The 6,027-nt window shown below is 45.0% G+C and overlaps 1 long non-coding RNA gene across 1 annotated transcript in view; it reads left to right on the top strand.

Moving 5' to 3' along the window:
• Positions 1-6,027, top strand: part of LOC117283489 — a 37,665-nt gene that overhangs the window by 5,145 nt on the left and 26,493 nt on the right. The window lies entirely within an intron of this gene.

Raw genomic sequence — 6,027 nt, 5'->3', positions numbered from 1 at the left:
CCCGCCCCTGGGGCGGGCAGTGGGCGGGGCCCACTAAATCCCCGCCCAGCCCCCGCTCCTAACCGACGCCCGCTGCACCTGCCCTTCCTAAGTGTTCTTGCTTCCAGACCTCCCCAGGCTCTTTCACACTTTGTTCCCAAGTTTTTTGCGTCGCCCCCTCTCACTAAGTCCTCCTGCGTAGTTTTACACCTGATATCCTCAAATCCTCGTCCCAAACTTCACGCTAATTCCTCTCTTCCCTTGACCCCCAAATCCTGTATCTCTCTTTTCCCATCCATTCTCATTCCTCCCCTGTGATCCGACCCCGCGTGTCCCAAGCAGACAGCAAGGCTGCTCAGAGCCGTCCACTCAGTAGGGTCCAGCCTGGAAGCCTGCCAGAGGCGTGGGGGAAGGCTGTTCTCCCCAACTGGGGGGGAATCCTGTGGGACAGCATTTTACCACCACCACCCCAAGCAAAGCATACAAGCACTCAGTCTGAATGTCAACTGAATGTCAGCGTAATGATTGAGGCAAGAATGATATGGGAAAAATAATTCCCAAAGTTTTAGATGTGAGATATACTGAGGTAGTGGCCTCACAATATTGAGGAATGAAGTCTCAGTTAAGAGAGTTTTATTGGAAATAAGAATAGCTCCTGGATTTCCAGGAGGATTCCAGTGTGGGTTGCCACCTGGCTTCTCAATCCAGAGCTACTTATAGGTAAGCAGAGCTCAGGAAGTGAATTGCTCAATTGTTTAGTGGCCACATGTGACGGGTGACTCGATTTAAAATGATCAATTGGAACTTAGGCTCTCTAATCCAATTCTTCCACTTGTAGGATTTAAAGAAAATGGATTGGCGGGGAACTGGTTAGTTTCCATTTTAAATTCCTACGAACTCAGGAGCTCAGTCGGGAGTGGCTATACCTCCCATTAGTAGGAAGCGGGCTTCAGTCCATGGCCTAAGGGAGTTTTCAATGCCTTTGAATTCCTCAAAACTCAAGAGCTTAGTAAGAGTACCTGGAACTTTCTTTAGTACAGAGTGGGTCGCATGTCATATTGCCTGAGGAAGTTCATTGTCTGAAGTGGGTTCGTTGCCTACTCTTAATTTTCATCAATACAGCTGGTCACGCCAGCTCTCTCAGGCTCCTCCACAAGCTAGCTGCCTTACAAGCACGGACAAAATGACAGCATCGCTTGCCTTGCTTGCTCCCTCTTTATCTCAGACGAGGGCCCGGTCTACCTATCCAATGGCCTATACTTCATTTGAGGCATTCCGATGCCTCAGCCGATTTGAAATATTTGTTGCATAGCCTTTCTCAGTCCTCCCATGACCGTCTATACGGAATCCCAGATGTTTGAAAAGAACCTCCCATAGTCAATGATCAACAAGTGGGCAGCTCCCCTCCTGCGTCCCCTTCTTGATGGGAGTGGGGGTCCACACTGGCATGGCAACAGAAAGACCCCATCTGTCGCTGCCCTCATCAGATCCAGGTTTAGCCCCAATCTTCACGCCTTTGCCTGAAGCAGCTCCAGAAGAGACCTTCACCCAACAGTCATAAAACAAAAGCCTGGACTGTTAGATTTCCCTCGCCTTAAGATGGCCGCTACATAAAATAGCCTTCTCCTTCCCATAATGCCCTGATTCTCACTTAAAATATGGCTTCTACCAAAGGACAGTCTTCCCAACATGCCCCTCTTCCTTCCAAAAGAGTAACCTAACACTTGCTACCGCCTAACAACTAGTGATGTCACAAGCCCCTCCTAGTGATGTCAGAAGCTCCCCCAATCCCATCACTAAAAGCCCCACCCCAGTAATATAAGAAGCACTCTGGCTTGGCGGTATTGCTTTCTCTCCTTTGTTCTGAGACAGCATGGCACATCCTCCCCATGATAAAGGCTTGTTAAGGTCCTGGTCTGGTCCTGGTTTTCAGCTCTTTTTACCTAACACTCATAAGCTAGCTAAATTCACTATTTTCTGCACGAAGATAGCTATTTATCAGCTTTGCCAAAGTGATATTAAAAAAATGGGTGAGAAGCGTAACAAATCATGAGCCAACACATCACTATTTTTATTTCTTTTCTATCACTTTTCTAGGGGCAGTGTGGTGTAGGGGCATTGGGGAGGCCACACAAACCTGGATTTCACACACCTATCATTTATTTTACATAGTGAGACTGGAGAGTTGTTTCTCATCTCTAAAAACCTCCACCTCTTCCCGAGGATTAAAGTTGTTCTCTATACAGTGTCTGGCTAGATACCCAATAGCTACTTATTTCTCAAGCTTATAACAGTCACTAAGTTTTCCAGTTTTCTCCACATCTTGGAAAAAGTTTCTCCCAACTATGTGGAAAGTGAAAATGATCTCCCCACACCCCCAGTAATCTACTGTCTCAATTCACATCCAATTAGTACATTCTATTTATGATTTTAATATTTATAAACCCTATCTCTGCCTAGCAAAGCAAAGCAAAGCAAACCAATTAAAAATAAATTGTTTATGCATACATGTGAGAGTGTTTACTGAATTGAATTCAGGTTAGTTCTCTCTTTGTCTTTCCAAACTGTAAACTCTCAGTCTTATTCATCCTTGTAACCTCAAGGGATAGTATTGACATAGGAAATCCGGACATGGCAAAACTGACTGGGGAAGCAGGCATGACCTGTTAATTAAAAGATCCCAGAACGTAAGGGCAGAACAGTTCCCAAAGGCCTGCACATGGACCTCTTTCAAGAACTCGAGCAGGTTTTCAGTAGGAGGGCATAGACCTGATGTCAGCCTGAGGTGTGGGATCCCAGCACTGCCTCTCAGGGCCTGTATGTAGAAATTCTAATGGGTTTCCTCAAGATTTGGAAAGCATAAAAGGATGCAGACTCCAAGACGAGCTGGCTATTATGGCTTTCCTTGCAATAGCTTGCTCTGTTTCCTCCAGGCTGTACTTTATCTTGCCTTTTCCTTTTTTACTTGACCCAAGCTTGCTCTGCAGAGCCAGTTTATTCCTCACTCTTCACTTTTACTTTGTCAAACAAACTTTGCCACTGCTTTTTGCTCATTTTGTTCAATTCTTTGTTGGAGATAAGAAGAACCTGGAATTTAACTGCAGGCGAGGCGAGCAACCCAGAAACTTATAACATTTAGTATTTGGCAAGCCACTTTTAGAAAGAGTTACGCGGTAGCAGTATGACATTCAATGGATCCCAAGTTTAAGTTCAGGGTGACTGAAGATAAAACAGTCACTTCTGTTTTCAAGGAAACTGCATGTATATGCAGGTAAGTACTTAGAAAGGTATTTGAGCCTAATTTTTTCTTGTCTTTTTTTTCTCTCTGGGATGGACTACTTGTTCTAAATCCAAAAAGTGGTAGGGATTTTGAGGATGCTACAATTGCTTCCCCAATCCCATTGCACTTGGGCTTGCTTGGCTCTAAGTTATGACTTAATGCAGGAGTCCAAAAGCATGAAATCACCCCACTGTCAGGGTCAGGGCAAAGGTGAGGTGAGAGAACCACTTGCCTGGGCCACAAAATTTAAGAAGGGTGCCAAAAAACGTCTTAGACATTGGGGCTCTGAATATAGCCCAGTGGTACAATACACACCTAGCATTTATAAGGCCCTGAGTCCAGCATCATAAAACAAGAGGAAACAAAGCTCTGTAATCAAGAGAAATTTAGTGCAATAATTTTAGAAATAAAAAATAAGCTCAAAATTCCACAAAGAATGAACTACCAAAAATCTAAAATAAAAACAAGATCCCAGAGTACTATCAGTACCATACTGATGTCTTGAGCAAAAGGAAAAAAAGTGTACCCCAAATACATATTTTCATTCATGTTTATGTGGGTAATCCCCCACCCAAAGGCCAAAAGGGTTGCCCAGGTGGAGGTCTTGCTTCTCTATGTGCCTGAACTCAGTGAGCCTCAGCTTCTCTTGCACAAGCTGCCAGCCTCCTCCACCTCCCACTTTGGGGATGGCCCCTACTGCCCGGAAGGTGGTCTCAATCACAGCTGAATTTTCTCCCCACCATGGTGTAAGACAGGTGGAAGAAGTTGAGGGGAAAATCCAGGTGGGTGGGACCTGGGAGAGCCCCTTCCTTTCCTAAGCAGTGGCTTCCTACTGCACCCTACCCCCAATAACGACTGGACGAAAGGGTGGAAGAGAGAGCCCAGGATTCAGTTAGTTGACTCTTTTGCCCGTGGTGGTGAATTTATGGCACATGTGCCACAGAAGGTTGTTTGTCTCACTGAAAGCTCCAAAAGGTTAGCCATCACTGCGAGTCTACACTAACAGGTAGACTCGGGGTTCCAGTGCCTGTGGACCTGGGTCAAAAAACTCTCCCTTCGAGTTTGGGAATTGTTTAGGAAGCTGATCTCTAAAGGATAAGGAAGAATGTCACTAAAATAGTATTGGCTTGGCATTGTAATTAGTGTGGATGGGCAGAAAGCACAAGCTTCTGAAAGAAAAGTACATATGTGGAATTTATTTATTTAGTGCTAGGGACATTTAATGCCAGGGCCTTCACAATGAGCTATTTCCCCAGTCCTTTTAAGTTTTTTGTTTTTTTTCCCCTTTTTTGAAATAGCAGCTCACTAAGTCACCAAGTCTCCCAGGTTGAGCTCAAAGGTGCAGTTCTCCTGCCTCAGCCTCCCAGAATGCTGGGATTACATGTGTCTGCTGCCATACCTGACTTGGACTTATTTTTAAATTTCTCCTTTTCCCAGAAGTAGAATAGACAGTGCTTGAGGACATTGCATGATCCTTTTAGGATCTCAGCTTCACCTTGTCTATGATGAATAGCGGATAACACCCTACTTCTTGGCATTGTATCTTCACTGGCTTTGAGGTTTCCCCAGGCCACTCAGGTAAATCTTTCAGGCATTATTTATATATTACAACATGAAAGCTCCTGGTCTCTGGTCTGTGAGGGACAAAGATGAAACAGTACTGGGCTGCTCTTAAGGAGAGAGGCATACTCCCTAGAGGTTCACCTGGGGAAAGACAATTCCAAATGACCCTGAAGATTTATTTTCTCCCTCATTTTCCTGGCTTAGGAATTGGCAACTTCACCAGATTTGATTTAGTCTGGAGGCAGGACAGACAGGCACCAGAGGCCAAACCATAGAGATGTCTAATGATGGCCTAGATATGCCTTTCTCCCTGTATGATTAGGGGCCTGCTGTCCTGAGCTCTTTCTGGGATGTGTCCTATCTTACGCTGCCCAGACATGGGGCACCTCTTGGTGGGACCAAAATGCTGGGAGCTAGAATGGGCAGGAGGGTTGTCTGTACTCTCCTCTTTCTCTGCTTATAACATCCGATCCCCAATCTGTATATACCATGCGGCATTGAAAGTGTATGCCCTTGACTTTGAACTGTCACCATGTTGGGAACAATTCTACATAATTTGGGGGGAAAATCATTTCACAATTAAATCATAATTAGACCTAGTTTTCCTGCCTAAAAAGGTGTGCTATGGCATGTCCAGACATAATTCCATTTTCACCTCCAGTCACAGCTAAAATCTCAATGGTCCCATGATGTTGTGATGCTCCAGGGCAGGATTACATCAACTGAAGACATCCTGGGGAGGGACAAATTCCTAATCAACATAAATTCTTTGTAACCTAGGATCTTTTTTTTTTTTTTCTTTCCCAATTTTTTTTTTCTTTTTTTTTGGGGGGGGGGGGTTTGAGACAGGGTCTCACTATGTAGTTGAGACTGACCTGGAACTCACTATGTAGCCCAGGCTAGTCTCAAACTCACAGTGATCCTCCTGCCTCAGCCTCCCGAGTTCTGGGATTACAGGCGTGCGCCACCATGCCCAGCTCCTGGGTTCTTCATCTAATAAATTCCTCATTGTGCTAAGATTATGGCAGCTGCAGCCCTCTGAGTCATCTGTTATTCCCAAAGTACCGAATAAAGGTATGGCAAGGCAAGCTCAAGGTCTTTCTTCTTTGCTGCCCTGAGCAGCATTGATCAAGCCCAAAGCTCAGCTTCTCTTAAGTCTTGTTTCCTGTCTTTATTAATTAATTCACCCTGTGCTGTCATGGCTC

Source organism: Fukomys damarensis, unplaced genomic scaffold (assembly GCF_012274545.1).
Source record: "Fukomys damarensis isolate Sample0158 unplaced genomic scaffold, DMR_v1.0_HiC HiC_scaffold_27, whole genome shotgun sequence".
Taxonomy (NCBI): Eukaryota; Metazoa; Chordata; class Mammalia; order Rodentia; family Bathyergidae; genus Fukomys; species Fukomys damarensis.
Note: the sequence above shows the minus strand (reverse complement) of the source record. Positions and strands in the feature narration are given on the sequence as shown.